Here is an 11,430-nt window from a genome sequence, read left to right as displayed (position 1 = left end):
CTCGGCTACAAGCCACACACTGCATCCACTCCCAGGATGCACTCGCTCTGGGATTGGTGATTCTATTCTGTTGGGGGTAATCGCCAACCCTCAGGGTTTCTGTCTACAGTCACTCCAACATTCAGCCTTCATAGCCACCAATGCAACGCGCAGACCCCTGCACTCAGGCCAACCCAATGCACAAGCCCATGGGTTGGGGATCCTTGGATACAAACTCTACATTCGGCTTGGGCTCCACCCCAAGCCATGTTCCCCACCCGTCCCCCAAGGCTGGGTTCCTCAGCTCCTCACCCTCACTCGACAACGAGCAGGGCATCACCCACAGGTGATTTTACGAGACTCACAGGTCTTCAGCATACTTAGGCTGCTGAACAGCCGCTCAGGGCTTCCCAAACTCAACATCAGTACCAGTTTTTGCCTTCTCAGTTGGCTTTTCTCCTAGGCTATGCCCAGCCTAGCTGCTGGGCATACACAGGCTGCTTTTGGCCATCCCACTGGCCACCCCCAGATTCCCAAAAGACATAACCTACCAAGGTCCTCCACCTTCTGGCGGGATTGTCAGTCCAAGTCCATTAGGCCTCTCCCTGCCATCAGCACCGGTGAGCTCAGACTCGTGGCCCTCTCTTCCCGACAATTCTTGCTACCTTAGGGGTCGTTGGCTAGTCCTCTTGGGCGTCTCCTCCTCCAGCTGAGGTCTCGTCCCGTAGCTCCTGGACCATGTCCACGTTCTGTGCCGCCATTGCGCCTCCAGCGTCGTCACAGGCACACACAGTCTGTTACAACTCCTTAGTCCCTCCAGGTCTTAGGAGGGCTCCATACCCATCTGCATGGATCATCCTGCCGACTTCTGCCAATTGTAGGGTCAGGAAGGACACAGTGCAGGTTTTCTAGGATCCCATGCAGACCGGGTAAAGGAGAAGTCAGGGTCCTCAGTGGCTTTTTTGCAGGCTTTTATTGGGGTTTACCAGGTACACAGCAGGCAGGGGTACTGGGGGGCTGGGAGGTTGGCAGACCTTCCAGCCGCAGCAAGTCTTCACTCTATCTGGGCTCTCCGGTGTTCTGGCGGGAGGGCAGAAAAGCCTGACATTTTTTCCTTACCCTACACTCGGCCAGGGAGCAGACCTCTCCTGTCTCACCTGCTCCTCCCCTCAGTAGTGTATTTCAGTAGATCTGCCTGTTCTGCTCCCGACTCTGTCTCTGGTGAATCCTCTCACCACCCCTCCCACTTCTGGCCTCTACCCCAGCTCTTGTATGCATAAATAAATAAATAAATCTTAAAAAAAAATGAGTCCTGGTTCTGCAATTGAGTGAGTAAGTGAGTCACCTGGGGTCAATTTCTTAACTATCTGGAATGTGGTCTTCTCACACTAAGCAGGAATAACAAGGGTAATAGAAGACTTCCTTATAGGACAATTACAGGGAGGGTAGCTTTCATGTAGATCAAGTAAAAAGACAGATGCCCTTACTAATATCATCCATTACTCAAAGTCATGCTGTCGATCTTATAACCTCAAAATAATCTTTACTAACAACCATCTTGAGTTATTCCACTTTTCAACTTAAAAACCTCAAGGTTTCTCGTGTTCACCAGCTAAAACTCAAAGCTCTCAGCCTGTGGTCATGCTCTGACAGCCCTGACCCTCCCAGGAGTCACACCAGAACCAGCTCTCTTGCTGCCCATCCATGCTGCCCACAGTCACGAGCGTGAGCAGAGATGTCCTTGCCTGAATCAGTGTTCCCTTTCCAAATCTCAAATAAAAATTCCCAACCGCATGGTAGGCATCTTAAGTGAACACAGACCATGGCTCATAGAAGTGTATGAAACCCATTTTGGTGAAAGCATGTGGCACAAGGCCTGACAAATGCCATGGAACCTCTCCTAATGAATTGCACTTTGGAACAAGGACTGCTTTTTGGTTTTAGAAAGGATGAAATCATTCTAAGATCTGATGATAGAAAATCAGCTGGTGTGGGGAAGGTGAAAGGTGGTGTTATTCTTGAAAGGACAAAGCCTGAGGAAGAAAACTCCTAAACCCACCAGAATTAAAGTGTAACCTTTGTTTGTAAACTCATAAGATTATGGGTTTAGAATTAATTTGAGCTGAGTCCTTTCCAGTTACCAGTAACTTAACACTTGGATCTATTATGCAATCATTACTCATGACTCCTTCAAAGAACACAGCTCTCCAACATGATGGGAATTAAAGGACAGACTATAACTATTTGAAATTGTCAGTTTAAAATTAATTTGACTCATTTGCTTGCTGGTTACCAGCAACTTAGGAGAACTGGAGCTTTTTCTTTAATCATATATAGCACTTGAGAATCTTTTAAAGAACCCACTTGGGAAAACAATGGGGTGGGATTCAGTGTATTCATTGCTAAAAACATCAGTGGTAAATACTAATAGAGAGAGGGCCAAAAAATGATGAAATAAAAATTGTCCTTAATGTGTCAATAAAAACCCTAAGTGTAAACATCATAATTCTGTTAACAGATATACACTGCTGTATTTAGTTCTATTGTTGGAACCAACCAGTTTTTGTAAACAGCTTTGTTGAGACCTAATTCACATACCATCCAATTCACCCACTTCAAATGTACAATGTTTTCATATATTCATCGTTGGGCAACCATCACCACAATCCGATTTTAGAATATTTTCATCACCCCCAAAAGAAATCTACTAGCAGTCATTTCCCATCTCTCCCTTCTTTCTGCCCCCAACCCTAGGCATCTACTGATCTACTTTTTGTCTCTATGGATCAACCTATTCTAAACATTTCATACAAATGGAATCATGTGATATGTATTTTTTTGTGTCTGGATTCTTTTATTGAGCATAAGGTTTTCAAGGTTCTTTCCTTTTTATTTGTGAATATTAGTCCATTGAATAACTTGACCACATTTATCCATTCATCAATTCATGTGCATTTCAGGCCTTTTTCCCTGAATTTTGTCTACTATGAGCAAATTGACTATGAACATTGTGTGGACGTTTTTGTGGGGACATATGTTCTCATTTCCATTGGGTAGGAGCGGGACTGCTGCATCATATGGTGACACGATTTAATAATTATAGTTACTGCCATAGTGTTACAAAAGCAGCTGTATTAGCTCAGATTCCTCCCAGCTCAATGAGTATTCCAATTTCTCCATAGACTTATCAATACTTGTTATTATCTGTCCTTTTGACTACAACCATCCAAATGAGTGTGAAGCTGTAGCTTATTGTGGTTTTGATTTGCATTGTCTTAATGGCTAATGATGTGCATGTCTTTCGTGGGCTTATTGTTTGTGTATTTTCTCTGGAGAATGTCAACTTTAAGTCTCTGCTCATTTTTAAAAATTAGGGCTATGTGTCTTTTTACTGTTGAGTGGTAGCAGTACATTATATATCCTTGATACAAGTCCCTCCTTGGATACATAATTTGTAAATATTTCCTCACATTATGTGGGTTGTCTTGATTGTTGCTGTTTTCTTAATGGTAAACTATGTTGCTTCCTCCCTAGAATTCCTGGCATCTAGCTGACTTACAAAATACTTTAACATTTCTCTGGGGAAGTTTCCAAGAACTTCATCCTCTTGAGTCCATAACGAAACTGTATCCTCTTTTCCTGTATCCCAGATCTGATTTTTTGTAAATCTTTGTTATTTAGCCAACTGATCAACCAAGGCATTAACTAACTCTTCTTCAATCTTCTTTCTTCTCATCACTCATCTCAGATTGTGTAAAACACCAAATAATATTTCATTTCTGTCTGCATTAGGGCCTTTGAAATCCTTATATATGCACTACCAAAACCAAGATTGTGTTTTCAACATGCTTCTTCTGGATTTTTCACAGTCTGAGCCACATCATTGCCTCCAGTAAAGTCCTTCATATGCAAACATGATGGTGATACTCCTGTGAGACGCTACAGATTAATGGTTATAAAGACTGGTTTTGAAGCCATTCTCCTTATTAGTTCAAGTTCTGGATCTTCCATTTAAACTCTGTCTTCAATTTCTCATCTATAAATGGGGAAGATAATAGTCCCTAACTCATAAGGTTTGTGAAGATTAAGTGCACTATTATATGAACAGTGCTTTACTCAGTGTCTTAATAAACATTCAGTAAATGTTAGCTAATATTATTATAATAATTATTTTTATCATTAATTAAAACTTTTCCAAGGCTTTTAAAACCAATGGAATAAAGTTGAAATGCCTTGTCTCATATACACAAGACACTCTTTGATCTATAATGTGAGCTGAGAAGAAGTTCATGTGACCAAAGAATCCCTGCAGTAGTTTTATATCTCCACTTTTCAAAATCTGAGTGTAGTATTGTCAGGTAGAACTTTCTAGGTATTGTTGCAGCATTGCCACTAAAGAACCCGTGTTGATGCATATTGTGGGCTTACTTGTATCACTCTCCTCCTAATTCTCACAACTTCCCTGTTGGGGGGTTTGTGCTATGCCCAAATTGAGATAAGTGAGTGGATAAGTCCATTGTCCATGATCACAGATCAGGAAGCAAAGAAACCTGGATAGGGTCCCAAGTCTCTTGAATACCACATACTAAGTTCTTGAAGAGGTGTCCACAGACAGACATCCTCAAAGGCAGCATGGGAAGGAATTTCAAGCACTTCTATCACATCTATGATTCCTGAACAAAGTACATCTTCTTTCTGGGAAGTCTTTACACTGCTCACCAGACATCTGAAAATTTCTGGGACAGGGAAATTTCAAATGTAGTTTCTGAAAGCTGTTCCTCAGCAGAAATATTTCTCCTTGAGGGTAAGTTCTTTCCTTTGTTGGCTGGAGTTTGGCCAATTAACTCATGTGGATGAAGCCAATTGGTCTTGGACTCAACTTTCTTCCTTTTTCCCAAATAGCCACTCACATATGGTGAAGGTCCAGGGGACAGGATGAAGGAGTCAGGACTGTCCTCTCTCTCTTCAAGAAGTAACCTAAGGTAGTTGAGTATTGGTGAGTGACTCAGGGCTGCCATCTTAATACACAGAGGCAGCACATTCCTAGCTGTGTGCACAGGAGGTCTTCATTATCCGAAGATAATTGGTACTGGAAAAATGCTATTTAACATGAATCCATCAAAAATAGGGACTAAATTTTCAAAATAAACAGTAAAAAAACAGTTACTTAGGGCTTTGACTTGAAAAACAAAGCTGACAATTATGAAAACAAACTTATTTTATTTAATATTTAACAAAGTAGATCAAAACACAGCGCTACATTAAAACACAGCCCTCTTGGAAAATATTTATATATTACAAAATATATAATTTTATTTTCAGTTCTGACAAAATTGTATAATAGCAAAATTCAACTTACCTTGAATGTTTGCAATGTTTTTACAAAGTCTGTCTCTCAAAAGCATTCAAAGTTTTCACAATTTTCCTGAGTTTCTCCTGAGTCTTTGATATTCAAAGCATTTTCTTTCAAAACTCTAATTACATCCTCAATGTGTTTGATTTTCTCTTGGGTTTGACTCTGCCCAGTCCCCTTGTTCCATGTCTTTGGGAATGCCTAACTTGATTTTTCAACTTTTAGGAATGCCAAGAAATTTTGCATCCTTTGCAAAGTTTGCAATTTCATTTTGCAGCCTATTAGCGTTGCATTTGCCTTGTGTCATCTGATAGTTATATTGCACAGACAATGTGAGACAGACCAACTAAGATGTTGACTGGATGGATTGGCACAGGAGCTGATGTTACAAATAGAGGGATATGTGAGGGGAGACACTTGTTTTAAGTTTGAAATGGCATTTTTGTGCTATGCCATTGCATCCTTAGGCAAGCTCATAATTTTGGCACCTTTCATAATACAAATTACTTTTATTGGCATAGGGCTTTCCAAAACCTAAGCACAAAGATCCATTCTGGACTCAGGTTACTTTGAATGTTTTAATACCAGTGTGTTGAAATCCACACTTATTTCCATGGCCAACAGGCCCAGCCTGGTCTTGCCAGCACCCTTCTGCACCATCCTCATCTCTTGCTTCCCCGTGCCCACTCTGCTCTAGTCACATTGGCATCTCTATTCCTTGCTAAGCCCTTTTGGCCTCTGGAATTGTCCTTTTTATTCTTTTTTTAAAGATTTTTTTTTTTTATTTATACAAGCACTGGGTACAGTCAGAAGCGGAGGAGGGTGAGAGAATTCACCAGAGCCAGAGCGGGGAGCAGAACGGGCAGAAGGACCAAAGTACACTGCTGAGGTGAGCAGCGGGCGGCAGGAGAGGTCTGCACACCATGTGGGACCCTCGCTGGTGGCCAGGGATCGAACCAGTGCTGCAGAGGCTGTGGGTAACTTCGCAGCCCAGTGCTCAACTGCTGTGCCACTGGGGAGGCCCAATTCTTTATAGAAAGTCTTTCCCATGGCTAACTCATTTTTCAGATTTTGGGTCAATATCAACTTTTTGAAGAGAGCACTGATCACTCTACTGCAAAAGACGCTTTCCTTTTCATCACACCTTTGCACAACCTTCTGTTTACCTCCTCGTAACACTTAATAAAGTTACAAGAGGTATTATTTGTGTGCTCTTTTATCGTTGTTTCTGAGACCAAGACATAAATTTCAGGAGAAAAAGGATTTGTTTGAACTCTCTTTTATACATACAAAGCCAGTCTGAGTCTTTGTTAGGAAGAAAGCTGAAATTCACAACCTGTAAAGAGTATAGGGGAGAGCTTGGAGGCAGAGTACTCAATTTACCTGATTTGAAAAATTTAATCAAACTGCTTTGTTGGGGCCTTTGAAAGAATCTGTTCTTCTTTCTATGATACAGAAGCCAGTTGAGAAATTCATTTGGGAAGGGCGTCACAGGGAAATTTTCCAGATTCTGGATTAGACACAAAGGAAGCTATTACCTTATGTATATTCTTGGTACCTAAGATTTCTGTCTCACTATCAAATTATCACCTCCTTTATCCATGGAAGGGGAAGAGGGACATGGGAAGTAGATGGAAAGCTCATTGTTCATAATTTTTATCTGCTTCTGCTCTAAAGGCTGTAATGTTTACTTAAAGGGGTATTTTCTCTACTTTTTAAAAGCTAAACAAATTGGGAATATCATGAGAAAAATGCTTCATTGTAACTCATGGGCCATAACTGGATGATCCAGATTAGAATCTGTTCAGTGCCAAAGGAAGATAGTCCCCAAGTCCTTGGAGCAAAGAAGTGGTAAAACTAAACAAGATACAGAAAGATCAAGAATCCATGTTTTCCATTTCTAAGACCTCAGAAACCCATAAAAGCGTTCATTTTATGGGAACACTTAGCAAAGTACTGCCCAAGTCCATTTTAAAGGCTTGAAATCCTTTGACATATGGCAATCATTATCTGTGCTCAGCCATCTATCTTGCACAATGCTTTCTTCTTCCCTCCCCCAAAGAAAGCATTTCTAAGACCCCGCATTTACCATATTTTACAAGAAGCACTTAGTGGCAAGCAAGGCTCGGAAGCAGTCTCAGGAAGGACAGCCCTGGCTGCAAGCTCCTGGGGCACCACAGCATTTTGTCTCAAGATGGAAGCCTTGAGGCGAAGCTGTTTCCGATTAGAATGGGCATACATTCCTAGCTGGGGTTTTTCTTTAGAAAAAGGTTTAATGACTCAGATGTCCTAGGCAGCAAAATGGAACACATTGTTTTGCTTGGCCTTTTCCAAAAAACAAGAGGATATTTGGGGCTTATTGGTCTGGTGGGATATGTTAGGGTTTCCTAAAGTCAGGTAATGGAGAAGATAGAAAAACAGGTCAAGGTGAAATTACTCTCCCAGTAAGTCTCTGTGGTTGACTTTGTTTCAGAGGATGGTGTATTCCTCAGCACCAGCAGGCTCATGGGAAGGGCCTCTGAGCTTTGGGGAAGAGCAGGTGAACACTTTTCACCATCACCTCTTCCTCCATCCTTACTGTGGAGGACTGTAAGAACAATCCTGGTAGATATGTATGGATATGTTGGTAGAACATATCCATACTGCATTCTTGGACAAACCTCCCCAATCCTGCTTTTATGTGGTTCTTCTCAGGAAAACCATCCAAAATATCCCCAGGAAATAAAAATAGTTGATCCAAGTGTATAAGGCGGTGCAGTCCAAATTCAGCTCAACTATGGAAGCCATGTATGTTCTCAAAATTTCTACTTGATCTTGACCCAAACCAGGATAGGCGAGACCTACAAGAAACATGCAATGCCCCACTTTGGAATTTGCCATGTGCCACTAAAATCTACCCTCCACACCAAAATGCCTGGAATGAAATTCCCATGGACATATGCTTTCTTAAATGTTCAGAGTGTCTATCAAAAGAGCACACAACACACTTTGATTTTCTGCTAGTGGAAGTTCACATTTCCATAGTCCTGGACATCATGGCTATTTTTTAGAAGCACATACTTTTTAAATCATTAATTTTACTTCCCAAATCTTTTCCTGAGGATATCTAACTGAACTAAGTGAACAAGGTGAGGCTGTAGTGCTTTTCTTGTTTCCTATCAAATTCAGAATCCCCCAAAGAAAAAGAAGTTCAACTCCAAAGACTGAGTGCTAACGTGTTGCTTTTTGAAGTTTCTCAGTGAGATGACAAGGGATATGAACCATGCTGTGGGCAATAAAATATAGCACCTCTTGCGGCATCCACCTTCTAACATCGCATGCATCACCTTTGGAGTTCTCACCCAAATCTATCCCTCAAAATACCAAGTTTCCTCCCCAGCCAGCTCCTCAAAACTTTCCCTTTCTTTTAAATTTATTTATTTATTTATATGTATTTTACATCTCTGGTATCTCTTCAGATCGTATAAATCCTTCACCCTTTCCCTGTTTTCTTGAGTAGTCACTTGTCTTCTTTGAAAAAGTTAATCCTTACAAAAGTTCAATTAAAAATTAATTTGGTTCATTTCTCTTCTTTCAATTCTTTTCTCTATTATCTTCTTCAGCACAATTAGCTAGGCAGCAAAGCCTTAGAATGCAGGATGAAGGAAAAGGCTGTGAATGTTCTCAATAATGTCTATATATTGGGGCCTCCCTGGTGGCAAAGGGACTAAGCACAGCACTGTGAAGCTATCCTCAGCCTCTGCAGCACAACTTCAATCCCCTGCCAGGGAGGTGACCCACATGGCACAGCAGACCTCTCCTGCCTTGCCCGCTACTCCCCTCAGCAGTGTATTTCAGTCACTCTGCCTGTTCTGTTCCCCACTCTGTCTCTGGTTAATCCTCTCACCCCCCCCCCACACCTCTGGCCTGTACTCCAGTACTTGGATGCATGAATAAGTGAATCTTAAAAAAATAAAATATAGGGCCTCTCTAGTGGCGCAGTGGTTGAGCGCTAGGTTGCGAAGCTGCCCACAGCCTCGGCAGCGCCAGTTCAATCCCCGGCTGCTCCCCGGCCACCGGAGCAGGGTCCCACCTGGCGCGCAGACCTCTCCTGCCGCCTGCTGCTCCCCTCAGCAGTGTACTTCGGTCCTTCTGCCTGCTCTGCTCCCCGCTCTGGCTCTGGTGAATTCTCTCACCCTCCCACACTTCTGACTGTACCCAATGCTTGTATAAAATAAATAAATAAATCTTTAAAAAAAAAAAAAAAGAATGAATGAACCTGGCTTTAAAAAAATAAATAAATAAATAAAAATAATGTCTATATATTTCTCACAATTTCTTTGAGACACAAATATTTAACATATATGTTCTTTGCTGTGTCATCTATAATAGTGAAAAATTAGAAATAAATTAAGTGTCTCTTAATCAAGGATTGTTTGAATAAGTTACACCAACTTCATATAAATGAATGTTAAAAGTGGAGTTTCAAGTGATTTTTCATGACTTGAACGTGGATATGGTATTAAGTGGAAAAATAAAAGCAAGATAAAACCTAAGTAAATATTACATTACTAACTATGAATAAGTTTACTTAGAAAAAAAGGAAGGAATTATATCAACATTTTGAGTGATTATCTTTAGACTGTAAGATTATTAATACATTTTTTAGACTAAATATTTTACATTTTCCTAGTTTGCTAATTTTTTCCATCATTTTCATCAGTTATTCTATGTACTAATATCGCTCTAGGTGTTGCAGACACAAACATGAACCAAGAAGACACAGTCTTTGCTTATTTTTTAATGTAACAAATTCTTTGAGAGTAGTGTCTCTCTCTGACCTAATGTGATGTACTCTTATGTTGCACTAATGTGCACTTTTGCCTAGTATTTATTCACCTTTTCTATGAAAGCAATACCTTAATTTTTTTCTTGGAAATTCAATTCTTTACTACTGTCTGTTGGGTAGTTTATGGGGAGTTGAGTCAACTCTAAGTTCCAGAAGCAAGCCTTGATTAGCTTCAACCATCACTCTCTCCCATCCAAAACCCCATGACTAACCTACAGAGAAGTATGTGGTACCATCTAAGGAAGTGACTTATAGGAATAAGTCTTATAAGTCCTATAAGAGAGAGTTATAAGCCATTAAGAGAGAGTTTCTATTCCTCTGAACTTGGTGGTATAAAGATAGGAACTTCTAAAACCATAGGTGAACTGCCTGGAAGGGACAGAATGGTCACTATGTGGCAAATGACAATATCATACAAGTGAGAGCCTGAATTAAGCCCTGCCTGAAGCTATCCTCTGGGTTTTTCCATGACTCGAGCTAATAAATTTCCTTCATTGTGTAATCCAATTTAAGTTAGTTTTCCATTGATTATAACCTAAGGAAATCTGATAGACCTTTGTAAAGCCAATTGCTGAATGTAGTGACAAGCTCACTGGAGGAGGACTCAGGAGACCTTAGCGCAAAATTCTAATATCTCTTTAAATGGCAACCTCACCTGAGGCAAATCCCAGCCCCATCCTGAACCAGGGTCTGCAGAATGAAGTAACTGGAGCACACTAGGACTTTCCAAACTCTCCTTAGACAGGCAAAGTTGGTCAATAAAAACATGTCTACTAGTCCTCAGTTTTGGAAGAAAAATAAGGAGACTATTATAGGTACAAAATACATTTATATGTAAGGGACAATGCTTTGCTGTGAGGTTATACAAGAGTAGAGATAGTGTTTACATTTTTTGCCCTTCATTGGCAAAATTAAAAATTATAAATTTCTTCAGTTCTCTCCAAGTTAAATCATTGAATTGCTTCTCACCCATGAAATCTCCAGTCTGGAGATCACTGCACTGAATAATATTTTAAGGAAACATTTATTTTCTTTTATTATTATTATTATTATTATTATTATTATTATTATTATTGTTATTGTTATTATTACTTTGCATAGAAGAACCGGGTTTAGGCCAGAATTGTGAGGGATGAGAGGGTTCACCAGAGACAGAGTGGGGAACAGAACATGCAGATCTACTGAAATATACTGCTGAGGGGAGCAATGGGTGGGACAGGAGAGGTGGCTAGGCCATGTGGGTTACTTCCCTGTCTGGGGATCAAACTCA

The sequence above is a fragment of the Talpa europaea genome, assembly GCF_964194135.1.
Source record: "Talpa europaea genome assembly, chromosome: 11".
In the NCBI taxonomy this organism is placed as follows: domain Eukaryota; kingdom Metazoa; phylum Chordata; class Mammalia; order Eulipotyphla; family Talpidae; genus Talpa; species Talpa europaea.
Note: the sequence above shows the minus strand (reverse complement) of the source record.